The 19,905-nt window shown below is 34.6% G+C and overlaps 1 non-coding gene across 1 annotated transcript; it reads right to left on the minus strand.

Moving 5' to 3' along the window:
- Positions 1-485: 485 nt before the first annotated feature.
- LOC116742799 lies at positions 486-592 on the minus strand. The gene has a single exon (XR_004346579.1). It is a non-coding gene; the product is annotated as a U6 spliceosomal RNA (small nuclear RNA).
- Between the last annotated feature and the right edge of the window lie 19,313 nt (positions 593-19,905).

The following is a 19,905-nucleotide window of genomic DNA, read 5'->3' on the forward strand; positions in this document are numbered from 1 at the left end:
AAGTCCATTCTCTATGTCTACATCTTTATTCCTGCCCTGAAACTAGGTTCATCAGTACCATTTTTATTTTCTGACTTACTTCACTCTGTATGACAGACTCTAGGTCCATCCACCTCACTACAAATAACTCAATTTTGTTTCTTTTTATGGCTGAGCAATATTCCATTGTATATTTGTGCCACATCTACTTTATCCATTCATCTGTCAATGGACATTTAGGTTGGTTCTATGTCCTGGCTATTGTAAATAGTACTGCAATGAACTTTGTGGTACATGTCTCTTTTTGAATTATGGTTTTCTTAGGGTATATGCCCAGCAGTGGGACTGTTGGGTCATATGGTAGTTCTATTTTGAATGTTTTGAGGAATCTCCATTCTGTTTTCCATAGTGGTTGTATCAATTTACATTCCCACCAACAATGCAGGAGGGTTCCCTTTTTACCACACCCTTTCCAACATCTATTGTTCCCAGATTTTTTGATAATAAAAAGTATGGAATGCTCCACGAATTTGCGTGTCATCCTTGCTCAGGGGCCATGCTAATCTTCTCTGTATCGTTCCAATTTTAGTATATGTGCTGCTGAAGAGAGCATGCTCATTTCTTTTTATGACTGAATAATATTACATTGTATAGATGTACCATAGTTTTTTTATCCATTCACTTATTGAAGACATATTGGTTGCTTCCAGGTTTTGGTGATTATAAATAAAGCTGATATAAACATTCATGCACAGATTTTTGTGCAGACATACATTTTTAACTCAATTGGGTAACTAGGAGCACAGTTGCTGGATTGTAAGGTAAGATTATGCTCAGCTTAGTAAGAAATTGTCTTCCGAAATGATTGTACCCATTTTGCAGTCCCACCAGCAATGGATGAGAGTTCTTGTTGCTCCACATCCTCACCAGCATTTGGGATTATCAGTCTTTTGGTTTTTTTTTTTTTTTGAGTTTTAGCCATTCTAATGGGTGTGTAGTATTGTTTTAGTTTGCAATTCCCTAATGACTTATGATGTTGAGCATCTTTTCATTTGCTTATTTGCCATCTGTATATCTTCTTGGGTGAAGTTTCTGTTTAGATCTTTACACATTCTAAAAGTTAGGTTGTTTGTTTCCTTATTTTTGAGTTTAGAAAGTTTTCTGCATGTTTTGAATACAAGTTCTTATTTGGATATGTGTTTTACAAATATTTTCTCCAAGTTTTGGCTTGCCTCTTCACCTAAGAAAATTTTAAACTAAGTTTTTAATGGCAATAATTTAAAGTAACTACTATGAAAAGAAATCAATAGCTTCCAAATTTGTATAGAAATTAAAAAAGCATTAGAAAGCATTAAAAATCTATAAATGAAGAATATTAAAGATGCAAACACAACATGGTAATTGGAAAGTGAAAGATAGAAAACAGAGATACAGACAAATATATCAATCACAAGTGTAAGCATATTAAACTCTCCTATTAAAATACCTCTAGTATCAAACTGGACTAAAATATGTTACTATTAACAGAACATACAGAAGAGTTGATAATTAAGAAATGAAAAAATAAATAGTTGAGTAAGTACTCTGAAGATAATAGATAGAAAGTTATTTTAGCTATGTTAATATCAGACAAAATAGAATTTATTTATTTATTTATTTATTATTTAACTTTTATATTTTAATTAATTAATTTTTTTTGGCTGTGTTGGGTCCTCGTTGCTGCACGCAGGCTTTCTCTAGCTGTGGTGAGCAGGAGCTACTCTTCGTTGTGATGCACGGGCTTCTCATTGTGGTGGCTTCCCTAGTTGCAGAGCACGGGCTCTAGGTGCACGGGCTTCAGTAGTTGTGGCACACAGGCTCAGTAGCTGTGGCTCACGGGTTCTAGAGCACAGCCTCAGTAGTTGTGGCATACAGGCTTAGTTGCTCTGCAACATGTGGGATCTTCCCGGACCAGGGGTCGAACCCATGTCCCCTGCATTGGCAGGTGAACTCTTAACCACTGCACCACCAGGGAAGTCCCCAAGATAGAATTTAGAATGTATTCCTGGAATGAAAGGGTGATTCACCACCAGAAAAATATATCATAACACAACACATCAAATTTATAGATTAAGGAAAAAAATGCTTAATTATATCAATAGATACATAAGCATTTGACAAAATTCAACATTTAGGTATAGTCAAATAATGTTGCTATGCCACAGTTAAAATCAATTAACTAGAGTTGAAAGAAATCCAACATAGATATATTTTGAAAATGTAATGTTGGACAAAAATGTTATAAAATAACATCTATTATATGATATAATTTGTATAAAGTTTGACTACTTGCCAAAGCAATATCATGTTGTATATGGATATAATAATCTATTATATTGAAAAATATAAGAATATCTTCAGGAAAGTTAAACACTAAACTTATAATAGTGATTACCTCTTGGGAGGGGAGAGTACCCTCTTGGGAGGGTTTCAACTTTATTTGTGATATATACAATTAAAATCAGAAGCAAAACAATACACATTTATTGAATTTTACCTTTGGAAGACATTTTCTAGGCACTGAAAATATTGGGATGAGTGAGTCATGATCTCTGCTTTCAAAATACTCTCATTTCAGGAGATGGGACATAATTGTATCTAACATAAATTTTATAAGGCCCTTATTGGTTCTCATGTGAATTGCCACAACAGTAATTCTACTAAATGCTTCATACATGTTGGCTATTATTATTACTGTTAAGAGAACTGGATAACTCATATGGACATTGTTAATAACAACTGCACATACAACATGAGCTTATTGCTTATATTAGGAGAAAAAATGTAAATCTTAAGTCTATTTCCTAGTAAAAGGTAGTAGGTTGTATATTGTGCTTTATGAGACCGTCAATCACTAGATTAATAGACTATATTAATCTTCCCCACCCCCTCTTTTAATCTAGGCAAATGGCTCCAGTATTCAGCACAATAAGTTGCAGTAGTGAAGTCAGCCTATAATTGGCTTGTTACTGTAAGAGAATTAAGTTGAGAACCATGGAAGAAGGTAGGATAGATACGGAGCTAGGAACAGAATCCAGAAGGCAGAGATAGGGACAGAGTCAAAGGATATCCAGACCTGGAAGAGACTCCCAATCCACAGGACTGGAAGTAAAAATAAAGACAAAAATTGTTCTAAATCTTTTCTTCATGTCACTTGCAAAAAAAAAAAAAAAACTTTTTATTTAGGGAAACAGAATTCTTTCTCATGGTTAATTTCTCCAAATTATAAAATGTTTCTCAGAAACAACATGAAATACATTTAAATATTTTTCTATACATTTATAAAACTCTTCAAAGCCATTTACAGCCCTTAAAGTTATTGGCTCCATTTACACTTCCTGTTCTGTAAATGAACCTGAATCAATAAAGAGTTTTATGGTTCTGAATGTATTTAGTAAAACAGTTTCCCGCAAACAACATACACCTCATGCCTAATACTCAAATTTATTTTGTGTCTAATCTACTCAAAATGAAACGTAAAGGTGCAGTGAAAACCCAGGAAGTAATATAAATACACAAAGAGTAGAAGGATCATCCATGATATATTTTCTTGTGTTGCATCAAAATTCAATATATGTGAACAGAGAAGTTAGATGTAATTTCCTTTTGAAAAATAATTAATAATTAAAGTGAATTTTAAAGTATATTTTATTCAATTACCTCTGGAATTTTCAATGAAGGTATATGTTTATAATAAAAAGCAGGAAAAACCTGAATGCAAATATTTCACTTTTTGTAGTTCCAAGGTATGCTTTTTAACTATAGAAGATGATTATACCTTTTAACCACAGAAGAAATTTCAAGAAAATTGTGTATGTAATATAGATTAAAGAATAGCATAAGATCCACAGTAAAAATCCTTTCAGCAAGCATCAGATATCTGAAGAAGTCTAATTGACATTTTTGTGTATTTTTCTTTTTAAGGTAGTGACATAGGTACATAAGACTGTGCAATAATAAGGAGCTTTAGTTGCTCTTAGAATAAAAATTATCAAATGCACGTTTCTTATGTATTTGGAATGCCTTAAAAATCCATATCTGAACTTGAATGAGGGATTACAGAATTTGGGATTGTTTGGCCTAGATATCAGAAGGATAAAGGGTTATTATGAGAACATTCTTCATTTTTACCTGAGGACAAAGCAAGAGGAAATTAGCTTAAATTGTTTTAAAAGAGGCTGAGTCAACATGACTAAATTCAAGATCATTTTGACTGAGTTGACCAGTTAACAGGGTTCCACTTAAATGACTGATTGGATCAATTCAGCAAACAATCCATTAGCCAGTTATTTTGGCAAAGAATGAAAATGCAAAGCCTTTGATTAGAAGGAAGTACTCCTTTAATTAAACATTAGGGTATAAATTCAAGTGAGATTATAGACTCTATCCCTAAAGGTCTTTCAAATTAATGTAGACAGCTATACAGATTGAATGGTTTAATCAGTCAATGAATATTTATTTAGTACCTACTTAGTTCCTAACACTAAACTATTCAAAACAAGGGCCTAGATAAGAGAATCAACTGAAATAACTTACAGTCTGTTATGAGGTTGAATTTTGTCCCCCCAAACGATATAATGAAATTCTAATCCTCAGTACCTATGAATGTGACCTTATTTAGAAACAAGGCCTTTGCAGATCTAGTTAGGTTAAGAGGAGATCATTAGGATGGGCCCCAAATCCAATATAATTGGTGTCTTTATAAGAATAGAAGACAGAGAGATGAGGAGGGAGATGGCCATGTGAAAACAGAGAGGAAGAAGGCCATGTGAAGATCAAGATAGAGGGTGGAGTGATGCATCTACAAGCCACAGAATGCCGAAGATTATCGGCAACTGGCAGGAACAATGAGATTGACGTGGAAAAGTTTCTTAGAGCTTTCAGAAAGAACCAAGTCTGCTGACACTTTGATTTCAAATTTCTAGCCTCCAGACTGTGAGACAATAAATTTCTCTTGTTTTAAGCCACTGAGTCTGTGATATTTTGTTATGGCAGCCTTAGGAATACATAATGATTAAATTATTTTTTCTCACTTTGTACATTAAAATACAGTATGATCTTTTACAAGCCATCAACTCATTCTTTTCTTAAAATGGATTTTAAAAAACCAGCCTTATTAGCATATAATTCACATACCTGATATTCTACTCATTTAAAGTGCACAGTTAGTAAACTTTAGACTGGAAATTGTAAGACTCCTAGAAGAAAACACAGGGAAAAATTTCTTGACATTGGTCTGAGTGACGATTTTTTGGATATGATCAAAAAAGCACAGGCAACAAAAGTAAAGATAGAGAAATGGAATTGCATCAAACTGAAAAGCTTTTTCACAGAAAAAGAAACAATCAAGAGAGTGAAGAGACAATCTAAGGAATGAGAGAAAATATTTTCAAACCGTATATCTGATAAGGAGTTAATATCCAAAATATATAAGGAACTAAAACAACTCAATAGGAAGAAAAATGATCCAATTAAAAAATGAGCAAAGGAACTGAATAGGCATTTCTCAAAAGAAGATATATAAAAGACCAACAGATGTATAGGAAGGTGCTCAACATCACTAATCATCAGGGAAAGGCAAATCAAAATCACAATGAGGTATTAGCTCATGCCTGTTAAAATGGCTTTTATCAAAAGAATAAAACAGGGACTTCCCTGGTGGCACAGTGGTTAAGAATCTGCCTGCCGATGCAGGGGACACGGGTTCAATCCCTGGTCCGGGAAGTTCCCACATGCTGCGGAGCAACTAAGCCTGTGCACCACAACTACTGAGCCTGTGCTCTACAGCCCATGATAACTGAGCCCGTGTGCCACAACTACTGAAGCCCACGTGCCTAGAGCCTGTGCTCCGCAGCAAGGGAAGCCACCACAACAAGAAGCCCGCACACTGCAATGAAGAGTAGCCCACGCTCGCTGCAAATATAGAAAGCCTGTGCTCAGCAACAAAGACCCAACACAGCCAATAAATAAATTAATTAATTAAAAAAAAAAGACAAAAAAAGTTAAAAACCCAAAAAACAAAATTGCAAAAAAAGAATAAAATATAACAGGTGCTAGTGAGAATGTGGAGGAGAACACTTGTACACTTTTGGTAGGAATATAAATTGGTACAGTCATTTTGGAAAATCATATGGAAGTTTCTCAAAAAAATTAAGAATAGAATTACCATATGATCCAACAACCCCACTTCTCTGTATATACCCAAAGATTAATGAAATCAGTAACTGGAAGAGAAACCTGCACTCCCATGTTCACTGCAGTATTATGCATAATACACAAGATGTGGAGTCAAACTAAGTGTCGACATACAAAAGATAAAGAAAATAAAGTATGTACACACAATGGAATATCATGCAGCCTTAAAAGAGAAGGAAATCTTGCCATTTGCAACAATATGGATGACCCTAGAGAATATTATGCTAAGTGAAATAATCCAGGCAAAGAAGGAAAAATACTGCATGGTTTTACTTATATGTGAAATCTAAAACAGTTGAATTCATAGAAGCAGAGAATAGAATGGTGTTGGCCAGGGGTCAGAAGGTGGGAAATGGAGAAAAGTTGGTCAAGGAATATAAAGTTTCAGTTATGTAAGATGAATAAATTCTGGAGATCTAATGTACAGCATAATGACTATACTTAATGATACTATACTGTATACTTGAAATTTGCTGAGAGTAGATTTTTTTTTAACTTTTAATTTTATATTGGAGTATATTTGATTAGCAATGTTGTGTTGGTTTCAGTTGTACAACAAAGTGATTCAGTTATACATATACATGTATCTGTTCTTTTTCAAATTCTTTTCCCGATTAGGTTACTACATAATATTAAGCAGAGTTTCCTGTGCTATACAGTAGGTCCTTGTTGGTTATCCATTTTAAATATAGCAGTGTGTACATGTCAATCCCAAACTCCCTAACTATCCCTCCCCTCCACCCTCCCCCCCATGGTAACCATAAGTTCCTGCTGAGAGTAGATCTTAACTGTTCTTACAAAAAATAAAACAACAAAAAAAAACAGGTTAGCTATGTGAAGTGATGGATATGTTAATTAACTTGATTGTGGTAATCATTTCACAATGTATGTGTATATTAAAACATCATGCAGTACACCTTAAAAAAGTGTAGAGTTAAGCAGATTTTAGTATATTGACAGAATTGTGCAACTATCACCACAATATAATTTTAGAACATTTTCAGCATCCCACTGGCTTCTGAGTTCCCTCTTTTCCAGATCCTGGAAAACCCAAATCTACTTTCTGTCCCTATGGATTTATCTATTCTGGAAATTTTATTTCAGTGGAATCATATAATATGTGGTCTTTCATGACTGGCTTCTTCCAATTATTATAATGTTTTCAAGATTTATCCATGTTGTAGCATGTATCAGTGCTTCATTTATTTATTGCTAAATAATATTCTATTGTATGGACATACCACTTTTGTTTATTCATTCATCAATTAATGGACATTTAGGCTTTTCCACCTTTGATCTATTGTGAATAATGCTGGTATGAACATTTGTACAAGTTTTTACGTGAACATTTTTTCTTTTCTTTTGGGTATATACCTAGGAATTGAATTACTGGATTATATGGTAATTCTTTGTTCAACATCTTGAAGAAGTGCAAACTGTTTTCCAAAGTGTAATTTTACATTCCCTTCAGTAAAGTATGGGGTGTCCAATGTCTCCACATCTTCACCAATACTTCTTATCATCTGGTTTCTAAAAAATTATAACTACACTAGTGGGTGTGGTTTTGAGTTACCTTTCCCTTATGAAAATCTTGTACTTACTGGCCATTTGCTTGTCTTTTTTTGAGAAATGTCTGCTCAAGTCCTTTGCCCAAATGGAAACTGAGTTGTTTTTCTATTGTTGAGTTGTAAGAGTTTTTACATATCCTGAATAGACATCCCTTGTCAGATGCATGATTTGTATTTTGAAACTGAGTTGTCTTTCTATTGTCAAGTTGTAAGAGTTTTTACATATCCTGGATAGAAGTCCCTTGTCAGATTCATGATTTGCAAATGTTTTTTTCTCATTCTGTGGGAAGTCTTTTCACTTTTTGCTTGGTATCCTTTACAACACAAGTTTTTAAATTTGATGAGTACAATTTATATATTTTTTTCTTTTGTTACTTGTACTTTGGTGTTTTAACTAAGAAACCATTCCCTAACCCAAGGTCACATACTGCATGCTTATTTTCTTACGAGTTGTATAATTTTAGTTATTACATTCAGTTCTCTGATCTATTTTGAGTTAATTTTTATGTATGGTGGGATGTAGGGGTTCAATTTCACCCTTTTGCATGTGGATATCCAGTTGTCTTAGTTGAAGATATTACTCTTTCCTTCGTTGAATTGTTCTGTCATCCTTGTCAAAAATCAATTGACCAGGGCTTCCCTGGTGGCGCAGTGGTTGAGAGTCCGCCTGCTGATGCAAGGGACACGGGTTCGTTCCCCGGTCTGGGAGGATCCCACATGCCGCGGAGCAGCTGGGCCCGTGAGCTATGGCCACTGAGCCTGCGCGTCCGGAGCCTGTGCTCCGCAACGGGAGAGGCCACAGCAGTGAGAGGCCCGCGTACCGCAAAAAAAAAAAAAAAAAAAAAAAAAAAAAAATCAATTGACCATAAATGTAAGGATTTATTTTTGGACTCAATTCCATTCCCCTGAACTATATGTCTATACGTATATGCTAGTACCACACAGTCTTATAGGGCGCTGCCCAGGGAGCGCATGCACTTACTCAAAAGTTGAAGCAGATCCTAATATGCCCACAGCTAAGGCTGTTAAAAAACTGCATTCCTTGCAGCTGGCATGTCCATGACTGTCATACTCCATTTTATAGATAAGCAAAGTGAGACTTAGAAAAGTAAAATGCTAGTCAAATATCACACATAAACCTTAGATTTGAACTCAGTCCTTCTGAATCTAGAGACTATATTTTGACTTGTTATGTAATATTACCCCTCTTCTCATGTTTTATCAAATGTGTGGGCTGCACATGTTAATATGTACAGGTACATATTAAGTTTTCAATAAATATCCATTGATTAAATAAATGATTATTTTTGAAAACCACCACCATTTTTTCAGTTACCCAATCCAGTAACCTGGATTTATCCTCAATTTCCCCTTTCCCCCTTTCTTTTTCTGTCTTCAAATGGTGACCCATTCCTGTCTATTACAACTTAACACTTTTACAATTCATTCATCTTCTCCTCCCCAGTGCTGCAGTCTTTGCTGGAACATCTTCCACCTAAATAATTTCAATGGTTTCCTAACTCGTCTCCCTAATCTAACTCTCCCCACTCAACCTCCATTCTCTACAGGATGAAAGTACAGCTCCTTAGCGTGGACTCTAAGACTCTCCACTATCTTCCTAATTCTCTAAGTTCAAGCCTCCACCCACAATAAAAAGTCCCCATGCTCCAGTCATTGAGAACTATGTAGTCCTCTGAATGATAGCACATCTCTGTGCATACTAATACATTTATGAGCAGTGTTTTCCCCTACTGGTCCACCTAGTGGGCAGCTGCTCATCTTCTAAGCCTTGCTTCACATTTTATATTCTCTAAGAATTTTTTGTAATTTATTGCATATACCTATGCTTATATTAACCACTTAATTTGACTATAAATAATTCATTTCATATTAGAGTTTTAGTCATTATCAATGAACCCTTTTCTCTTTTAATTATAAATAATGTCTTCATGTGAATTTCTGGGTTAAAAAAAATGTTCTCATATGTTTAAAGATTTTAACAAAGAGGTTAGTTAACCAGCTGAGCAGCAATCTCAGACTAGTTAATAACTGCTTGACATCATAGCGGACTGTTGTGTCAAAGTTAATAGTGAGCTATCTCATTTGAAATTTGCATAAAATAACAGTAAAATCCCTAAAGTTTTCAGGTAACATTTTTAAATCAGAGTAGATTTATAATAATGTTGCTCTCACATTTGGTAAGATACCTTTAGATACCATCTTAAGTGAGGAAGAAAAGGGTGGAATAATGGCTATTAAATTGGGAATGATGACAATGACAATGTAGTATGAGTATTTTGTAGTAGGAAAAAAATGTTGAGTGCTACTACCTACAAAGTTTGTCACACAATTCACACTATTAGGTACATACTGAAGATGGTGTATAAAGACCTTCACAGGTACCAGCGAAAGAGGAACCTCCTGTCTTTTCTCCTTCTGACATTTTCCTGTTATATTGGGTTTGTGTCTGGTTTGGGAAAGCCCTTGCAGAAATCAGTGCAGCAGCTGTAAGATTAATATTCAGTGCCAGATCCATGAAGCCACTGATGCTGGTCCTTGATTAGATTTCCTTTGAGTGCTGTGTGCTTGAGCAATGCAAAACTATGGTGGTCCTCTCACAGAACACCTCTCCTTATTCCTTAAACACTTCCTCTCCATGGATATGCTTCAAAGAAACTGAATTGCTTGGGCAAAGCAGGAAGTTGACCAAGGGCCTCTGAGATGGCAAAAAATTCACTTCTTTTGTTGGTGGCCTGAATTTTCAATACTCGTTCCCCTATGCAGTGTCCAGCTTCACAAGTTTTCCTTAGAACCCTTTTCAATGAGTAGGTTTCTGAAACTTCCCCTCCACTTCCCCACTGAAGACAACCTCTCCTTTATCATATACGTTTTTGAAGGTATCTGGACTGTTCATTTTTCTGAACACTATTTTGTAAACAGGACTCTAGGTGCTAGATTACCATTGTCTGATTATAATGTTCAAGGCAGGAGGATGGGAAAGAGGTGTGGACATATGGAGAAGTGAGATGCCAAATTGCTTTCATTCTTTCCTATTGACTTTGTTTATTTGAACACTTTGAAAGACCTAGAAGATGATTTATTTCTTGAGAACATTAAGACTAACACCTCACTGGATCTAGGGAGGAAACCATGCTCCCAAACAAGTATAAGCAGGATACAAGATATTAAACTGAATAAACTATAAATTAAGTAATATTTCTTAGGGGTTTGTGTGAGTTGAAATAACTATGAGAAAAGATTCATTTCTAACATCCTGAAAAAAAGAGTAAAATTGATTTCATTTTTATCTTTAAAGATCAGTGAAAATGGAAGTGATTTCTATCCTGACATGGGTCATAATGTGGTTTGAAATTTTGTGAAATCTCTCATGATTTCTTTACCAGTATGCATTAGTCTTCTGAGAATGCCATAAAAAATTACCACAGGACTTCCTTGGTGGCGCAGTGGTTAAGAATCCGCCTGCCAATGCAGGGGACACGGGTTCGAGCCCTGGTCTAGGAAGATCCCACATGCTGCGGAGCAACTAAGCCCGTGTGCCACAACTACTGAGCCTGTGCTCTAGAGCCCGAGAGCCACAACTACTCCAGCCCGCGTGCCTAGAGCCCGTGCTCCGCAACAACAGAAGCCACCGCAATGAGAAGCCCGTGCACTGCAACGAAGAGTAGCCCCAGCTCGCCACAACTAGAGAAAGCACAGCAACGAAGACCCAACACAGCCAAAAATAAATAAATAAATTAAAAAAAAAAAAAAAAATTACCACAAACTTGAGTAGCTTAGAACAATAGAAATGTATTCTCTCACAGGAGGTCAAAAGTCTGATATCGAGGAGTCAGCATGACATGTTATCTGTCTTCTAACTTCTGGTTGTTGCTGGTAATCCTTGGCAATCTTTGGCTTGCAGCAGTGTACCTTCAATCTCTGCCTCCATTGTGACATGGGCCTTCCTCCTTTTGTGTATCTGTGACTTCACTAGATGTTCTTTTCTCTCTGTGTCTTGTCTCTTCTTAGAAGGACACCAGTTACACTGGATTAAGGGTCCATTCTACTCCAGGATGATTTCATCTTAATATACATCTTAAGTATATCTGCAAATACCATATTTCCAAATAAGGTCACATTCACAGGTACAAGGGGTTAGGATATATGTTTTTTTGGGGGGGGAACAATTCATTCTGCAATATGGTAGATTACTGTCAATAAAGGAAACTTCCATTTGTATTTGTTTCTGATGATCTTTTGGGGATTAGGTAATTATGGTATGATTAAAATAAAATGCCAGATATTAAGATGAATGCTGACAATTATAAATTCAAATCTGTATTGTCTCATTAAAAAACAGGAAACCAAATTTTTGTTCCAATACTGCTGCTTTTGTTCGCTATATTTTGGGGAACTTCTCTTTGTAATGTGACTTAAGAGATAGTAAATTATCTTAATAACTTCAAATCATGGCACAATTCCACATCCTTTGAAGAGGTAGTATACTGTTGTGAGGGACCTAACTAGACTAATTTAGCTAAAAACTATGTTTTAAACTTACTGGTGGAGAAAATATTTAGCTATGGCTATTCCCTACAAGTAGAGGAAAACTGGATAATCTTCTCATTTGAAGAATCATGCTCAGTGCTTTCAACCATGAAGTTTCACTGTTAAAACGCAGGAGCCTGGTCACCTCAGTCTTAAACTCCTGGTCTGTCCACTGATCTGCAGTGGTCAAGGCACTCATCACTATTTAAAACTGATGACATAGTATGAAGGAAAGAGTTTGATTGACCTAAGAGTCTTTCAGAGGTACTGTCTGGCAGAGCTTTCCTGGGTCCAGAATAGAAGAGGAAGTCTTCCTTCCTCAGTATCTTTCAATTCTCATAGATTCATTTGCCATGGCAGCATGTGGTCTTGGCCAAATAGATCTCTTTACATATGTGCATAGCCACTATATCCAAAGTTTTCAGGGCATATGTGCTCTGCCATATCTATGCCTAGGAACACCCTTCCTTCTGATCTTTATATGCCTTCTGGAACATAGAGCTCCCTCTGCCCCATGGTCTATCTCCATCACCATTTGGAGGTAGTTAAGGGAGAGTTTTAGAATGTAGGTCTGGTGTCAGTCTGCTCAGGTTTGAATTCTGTCTCTGCCCTGTACTACTAGTGGGAAGTCAAACAATTTACTTAACCACTTTGAGCCTCTGTATACTTGCTGTATAAGGGGGTAATGACAGTGCCTTCCTCATGGGGATGGTATAAAGAATGTATGAGACACTACTCAGAACATTTCTTGGCTCCCCTCAATGAATGCTTCCAATGAATTTATAACAGTAATAATAATAATAATCAGCTCAACTTTCAATCTGTCCTATTTTAATTCTTTCACTTGCAGATCTCCTGTTTTGGTCCTTTTTCTCCTATGCTTTACCCTCATCTTGAGATTGGAGAATCACTGGACCCTGTTCTGGGTACCCAAATTCAGTCACCATTATTTTTGATAAGTTTACTACAATAGGCTCCTAACACATCCCCTTACCTATCTTGATCTCCCGTAATTCATTTTCCACAGAGGAGAGTAATCTAAATCAGGAGTAGTCACGTCATACTATACCTCTGCTTAAAATCGTTTCACGACTTGCCAACACATTTAAATCCCATATGTCTCACTTTTTTTTTTTTTTTTTTACAAATCCTTGTGTGTCCAGCCTCTTCAGTCCCTGGTACCTCATGCTACACTTCTCACCCTGGCATTCCAAGCTCACTCCATCTGAAGACAACTGTGACAGCTCTGCTGTCCCCCTAGAATGCTCAACCCCATGCCACTTCCTGTCACCTCATCTAAGAGACCTTTCATGACTGGCTAATTCAAAATTCAAACTGCGTCACATCAGCTTACTGAAATTCTCTTCATTGTACATATCACCCTCAATGCTTTCCTTCATTTATTTTTACTACTTACCTCCCCTCACTCGAATGTAAGTTCCATTAGAATAGTAACTTTTCTTGTCTTGTTCATTGCTCTATTTCCTTCACCTAGAACAGTGACTGGCACTAAGATAATAAATATTTGCTGTTAGATAATATTAATACTAACATTACTTTCTTTTTCAGTAGATGTGCATTCCTTCTGATGAAAACTCCATTTTTATAGAGATGATAATATCTATTTACCTCACTATTATTGTGTGGATTAGATATAAAAATATGTATTTTATTTGGCATAAACATAGCTTTTTTTCTTAATGAATAGACCCTACAGATAGACAACGAAGGTGATAAGGGGGTCTGGGTGATAAGTTGAATAAACCTTATCACCAAAATGTCCCATACTCAAGAAATTTTTCTAAATTCTCATTACTTCCTCTATTTAAAACATGGATATTTTGTATTCTATTCCATAACACATAATTTTTGTTTTAATATACAGGTTTTCCAAAAAAATTCAAGTAAAAATGACATTATAGAATGATGAACTATATTGGCAGTAACACAGAGTAGATGTTCATTTAACATTAATTCATTTTCTTTTATTATCTTCCTTTCCAGAGAGATATACCTTTAATAAACAGTCAGACATAATACAATTCCTACATTTGTACATGGATAGAAAAAGTCTGGAATAAATTGGCAACATCAAGAACTTCTGGCAAGGTGATGGGATAAGCACATAAAGAGCTATTTCAAATTCTTGTTCTACTTATTTCTGCTTAGTTTGTATTTTTAAAGACACTTTAAAAAACATGTGCATGTTTTTAATGATATGTGTCATTAAAAACAAACTAATGGAAGCAAGGAAATAAAATAACAAAAACTCCATTTTTTTCGTTAAAATAAAAATGAGGAAATTTGGAAAATTTTACTCTTATATAGGCAATAGATAAAAAATGACTATGTTTTGAACTGGCAGTTTTCAGTGTTTTGTTTCTGAGGTTCATGCTCTCATGCTTAAAAAAATAATGTATGCAAATCAAGCTCCACTATCCTCCATTTTAAAGAATACCTTCCCTTGGTGACACTTCCCTACCAATTATTGTTCCATATGTCTGCTGCCCTTCACAGCAAAACTTTCATGGTAAGTTGTCTCCAACAATTCTTGCATGCCCTTCTCTGCTCTAAACTGCCTTTTTCTTGTTCTCCAATAGCTAGCGTGGTGTCAAATCAAAGTATCATTTCTTCACCCCTGTTTGACTTCTTAGTAGCTTTGAACTTGCTGTCTACTTCCTCTTCCTTAAAATCTTCTGGACATCATGAAATAGCTCTCTCCTGGTTTTCTTCCTTCCTGCGTGGATCCTATTCTTTGACTCATTTTTTTGTCTCCTCTTCCTCTAAACTCGTCTATAGGTTGCCATGCTCTAGGTGCTGGCTTTGGGCTCTCTTTTCCTTAATTTGTACATTTTCTCTTTTAGAAATCTCTTTTAATCAGTGTGTATACATTAAATATGTACAGCTATTTGTATGTCAATCATACCTCAATAAAGCAGTCTAAAAAAATATAATATATGCAAATGTCAAATCACTATGTATGTAGTACACCTGAAACTAACATAATATTGTACATCAACTATATTACAATAAAAACAAAAACAAATTTGCTTTTCATTGTGGCCACAATTTAATTGAAAAAATAAATATAAAAATATAAACAGTTTGTAAGTTTAGAGCATATTTAGATGAATAAAGGAAATGATTAATTTCTGTAATATCATTTTGGTTGTGATTACTAGAAAATCAAATAGCTTACAGAAAATACCCAAAGGGAAGCTCTCCAAATGAGAGCATTTTAGAACTAAAGGAAAATCAGTTACAAGTAAAGTTTTGTAAATGTTCATACAGTACCTGTTTTACTCCGGATGTTTTCATGTCAACGTTTGGATAAAATCATAAAAATAAAAAATGAAAACATGATAGTGAGATTATGAGCATTATTTTCTTAATAGTTTTAATGTTGTAGTATTTTAGCATTTTTAAAAGACATGAAATTTTTTTTATATTTATTTTATTTTTTTTAAAATTTTTGTCTTAGTTTTATAATCAAATATTTATGTACTAAAATTAACACATAAGAATTGAGAATAAAATTATCTACCTCATATTCTTTGTCTTTATTATTTTTCTTCTCTAGTTCTAATTTTTATTTTAATTTTTCACTTTATATTTACTTTTTCAAATCATTTTTACTTTTTTTCTTTATGCTAGTTATAATAATTATAATTTTATACAGGTGAGATGGATCATTTGGGGAAAAAGAACAGTAAAATTTTGGATTGGATTGCAAACAATCCAATGAACATGTGTAGAAAAATATTTAGGTTATTTTTTCAATTTGAATAGAATAAACTATATGAAAATCTAATGGGGACAGATACTCTGAAAAATTTCTATATTTACATAAAGATTAGACATTCCCACAGAATAATAAATAAGAGATTCTTGTTAAGCACTTCAAAATTAAAACAAAGAAGAAATCACACAATTAGATAAACTGAAGCATATGAAAGATGTTCAAATCCAATAATATAAAGAATAGCTACAAATTAGAGAGAAGGATAGTTTGATTCTCCAAGTTTAAGTATATAATTTGGCCTTCAATTTTTATCTTGTTTCTAATTTCAAATTGCTAACAAAATTATTATAAGTTTATTATCACAATGTTAAATAATTTAAAAAGCCATGAAAGTGTATATAAAAATGATTATTAAAATATATAATAATAAAGTAATTATTTTGTGCATATGTAGAATGTAGTGACTGCCTTTTAAATTCAGGGTATAATAACTGTCATGACTACCAATGACAATAGCAGTTTCTTGTATAGGATCAAAGTTTGAGATGAGGTCAATAAAATCACAAACAATCTTATATCATTTTCAGTGGGTTTCCACATAACAAGACAGAACAGCCATGCTTAAAGACTGTTTTTATAACAAATTATGAATAAGTATTAAATGCTTATTACTATAGCTATAAAAAGATCCATAGCTATAAAAAGATCCATTGCATATGTTCAAATTGTTCCACATTACCTAGTTTGATGTATAAAATTTTGTGCTTTATATATCAATAGGACAAGTAAAATTAGCCTCATGTCTTAGATGAGCTAATACTTGGAATTTAAACGACTTTCCCGCATCAAATACTTAGTTATTGAACAAGGAAGAAAAGACATGTGTGTCTGCCCACAAGGCTATTGGGAAGATCAAATAAGATATTTTACACTGTCAAGTTTTGGGGCATAGTATTACATTTGTAATTGTTATAAATTAAAATAAAAGTAATATATGCAACATGATTAATAATCAAACGGAATCGAAAAACTTACAATGAAAAACAGCTATTCTCTTTTCTACTCTTCACGACGACCTTTAGCACCTCCCCACCGACCACCTCCTGCCCCAGTTACCATTCCCCCAAAGCAAAGTTTCTTCTGTTAGTTACATTAAGGCTTAATAGTATAAAAAAACAAACAACCAAAATAATGCACATAGCATCAACACTACTGAATCTTAAATATTTCAGAAATACAGAACCTTAGGGCCACTAGTGAGAATAGCAGTGGTCAATTTATAGAAGTGCTAATCAATAGATTTTAATAAGATGAGATGATGGAAAACAAAGACCTTTTTCCTGTATAGAATTTTGTGGTCAGCTCTTTTTATTCTCACTGAAGACAAAAGTCATCTCTATGATATCAGGATATTCAGAGAGAATTATTTTGGCATATACTGTGGGTAGGATTGTCTTAACAGCAAAGTTGCATCTACTCAATAAAATGTTTCTTTGAAACAACATTTACTCAGCAAAGGCAATTCTCTAGTCATATTGCCTAGTGATGGTTTTGTGAGGACAACAGAATTAGTGGATGCAGGTTCTGAACCCAGCCATTGTACATGTCTAGTAATGTACAGGGACCAGATCAAATCTGTTCACAGGGAGTTGTCAGTTGTCAGTGGGTACTTTAGGATCTACCAAGCAGCACAGAGAGCAAATCCTCTCTCATACTGTCAGTGCTTTAAGTTGTCTTCAGTATTACGTCTTTAAGTTAGTAGAGATCCAGGGGTAGAGATCTGGGGTAGAGATCCAGTTTAGGAGATAGGTATTATCTTCTACAAGCTGTCTTATTTTTATTACCTGCCTTGAAATCTTAAGGGGCAAAAACTGTGAAGAAGGTATCACTTATTATTTTTTGATCATATATTAAAAATAGATTGTTAATTCTTACCTTTTTCATGATCAGATGCTAAAAAATGGACCATCAAGTACAGGTACACCCACAGATCATGGAATTTAAAGAAATAAGGACCCTACATCTAAGATGTTTCTATTGGAGCATCCAACTCCCCCCTGCACCCCCTCCCATGCCCCCACCCACCCAGATTAAAGCAGAACAGGCAAAGACAGACCTGCTTAAATGACACTGAAAAGACTGCTGAAGTAATTACAAACATTGTCAGTGGCTGTCAGGAAGAAGGTCGTGGAATAGCACGACTCAGTGACTCTTTATCTGGGTTCAGAGATAAATGCCAGGCTTGGTTCACACAGTCAGTTTGTCTCCCTAATGATATGCTGAAGCATTAAAAATGGATTTCTTCTTTGTCAACAGTACATCACATATATCTAAGATGATTGGCAGTTTTCTACTCTAATTTGATTCTTAGAATTTTTTTTTGAGTAAGTTAGTACATGAACTTGGTTTGTGACATTGGCTATGACTACAAATTTTCTATTTAAAAAATTAGATGGGCATAACAGAAAGAAAAAGAGTAGCAAAATCTTTGGGTTAAAGTTCTTTTTATTAAATACTGTGTAAACTACTTAGCTAGTAATTCCTCTAAGGCTCAGTTTTCTCAAATGTAAATTTGAAATTAAAATATCTTCTTCATGGTGTTGTCATTAGATAGAATGACATAGGTGTAAAACATAGTAGGTCCTCAAAAATGTGTGTTTTCTTACACTAGATAGTAATGCATTTAAAATAAAAAAAATGATTCTCTGATGTTCAGTTGAAATTCTCCTAGTTGAAAATTATCTAAATAAATCAGACAATTAAAAAAAATTTATTTTATTAATTGAAGTATAGTTGACTTACAATATTGTGTTAGTTTTGGGTGTAGAGGACCGTGATTCATTTATACATATACATATGTATATATTCCTTTTCAGAGTCTTTCCCCATATAAGTTATTATAAAATATTGAGTATAGTTCCCTTTGCTATACAGTAGGTTTTTATTGGTTACCTATTTTATATATAGTAGTGTGTATATGTTAATCCCAACCTCCTAATTTATCCCTGCCCCCATCCCCCTTTCCCTTTTGGTAACCGTAAGTTTGTTTTCTATGTCTGTGAGTCTATTTCTGTTTTGTAAATAGTTCATTTGTATCATTTTTTTAAGATTCCACATATAAGTGATATCATATGATGTTTGTCTTTCTCTGCCTGACTTAGTTCACTTAATATGATTATCCATGTTGCTGCAAATGGCATTATTTCATTCTTTGTTATGGTTGATACCCCATTGTATATATATACCACATCTTGTTTATCCATTCACCTGTTGATAGACTTTTAGGTTGCCTCCTTGTCTTGGTTACTATAAATAGTGCTGCAATGAGCATTGAGGTGCATGTATCTTTTTGAATTATGGTTTCCTCTGTATATATGCCCAAGAGTGGGATTGCAGGATCATATGGTAGCTCTATTTTCAGTTTTTTAAGGAATCTCCATACTGTTGTCTGTATTGGCTGTACAAATTTACATTCCCACCAACAGTGTAGGAGGTTTCCTTTTTCTCCACACTCTCTCCAGCATTTATTGTTTTCTAATTTTTTATTAATTTTTTTCTATTTCTTTAATTTTTTAAAATATTTATTTGGTTGTGCCGGGTCTTAGTTGTGGCACGTGGGATGGAGGATCTTCATTGCTGCATGCGGGATCTCTAGTTGCAGAATGTGGGATCTTTAGCTGTGGCATGCGAACTCTTAGTTGCAGCATGTGGGATTTAGTTCCCTGACCAGGGATCGAACCCAGGTCCCTGCATTGGGAGTGCGGGCTCTTAGCCACTGGACCACCAGGGAAGTCCTTCCAGCATTTATTATTTGTAGACTTAAGAAAAATAATA

The sequence above is a fragment of the Phocoena sinus genome, chromosome 17, assembly GCF_008692025.1.
Source record: "Phocoena sinus isolate mPhoSin1 chromosome 17, mPhoSin1.pri, whole genome shotgun sequence".
Classification (NCBI taxonomy): Eukaryota; Metazoa; Chordata; class Mammalia; order Artiodactyla; family Phocoenidae; genus Phocoena; species Phocoena sinus.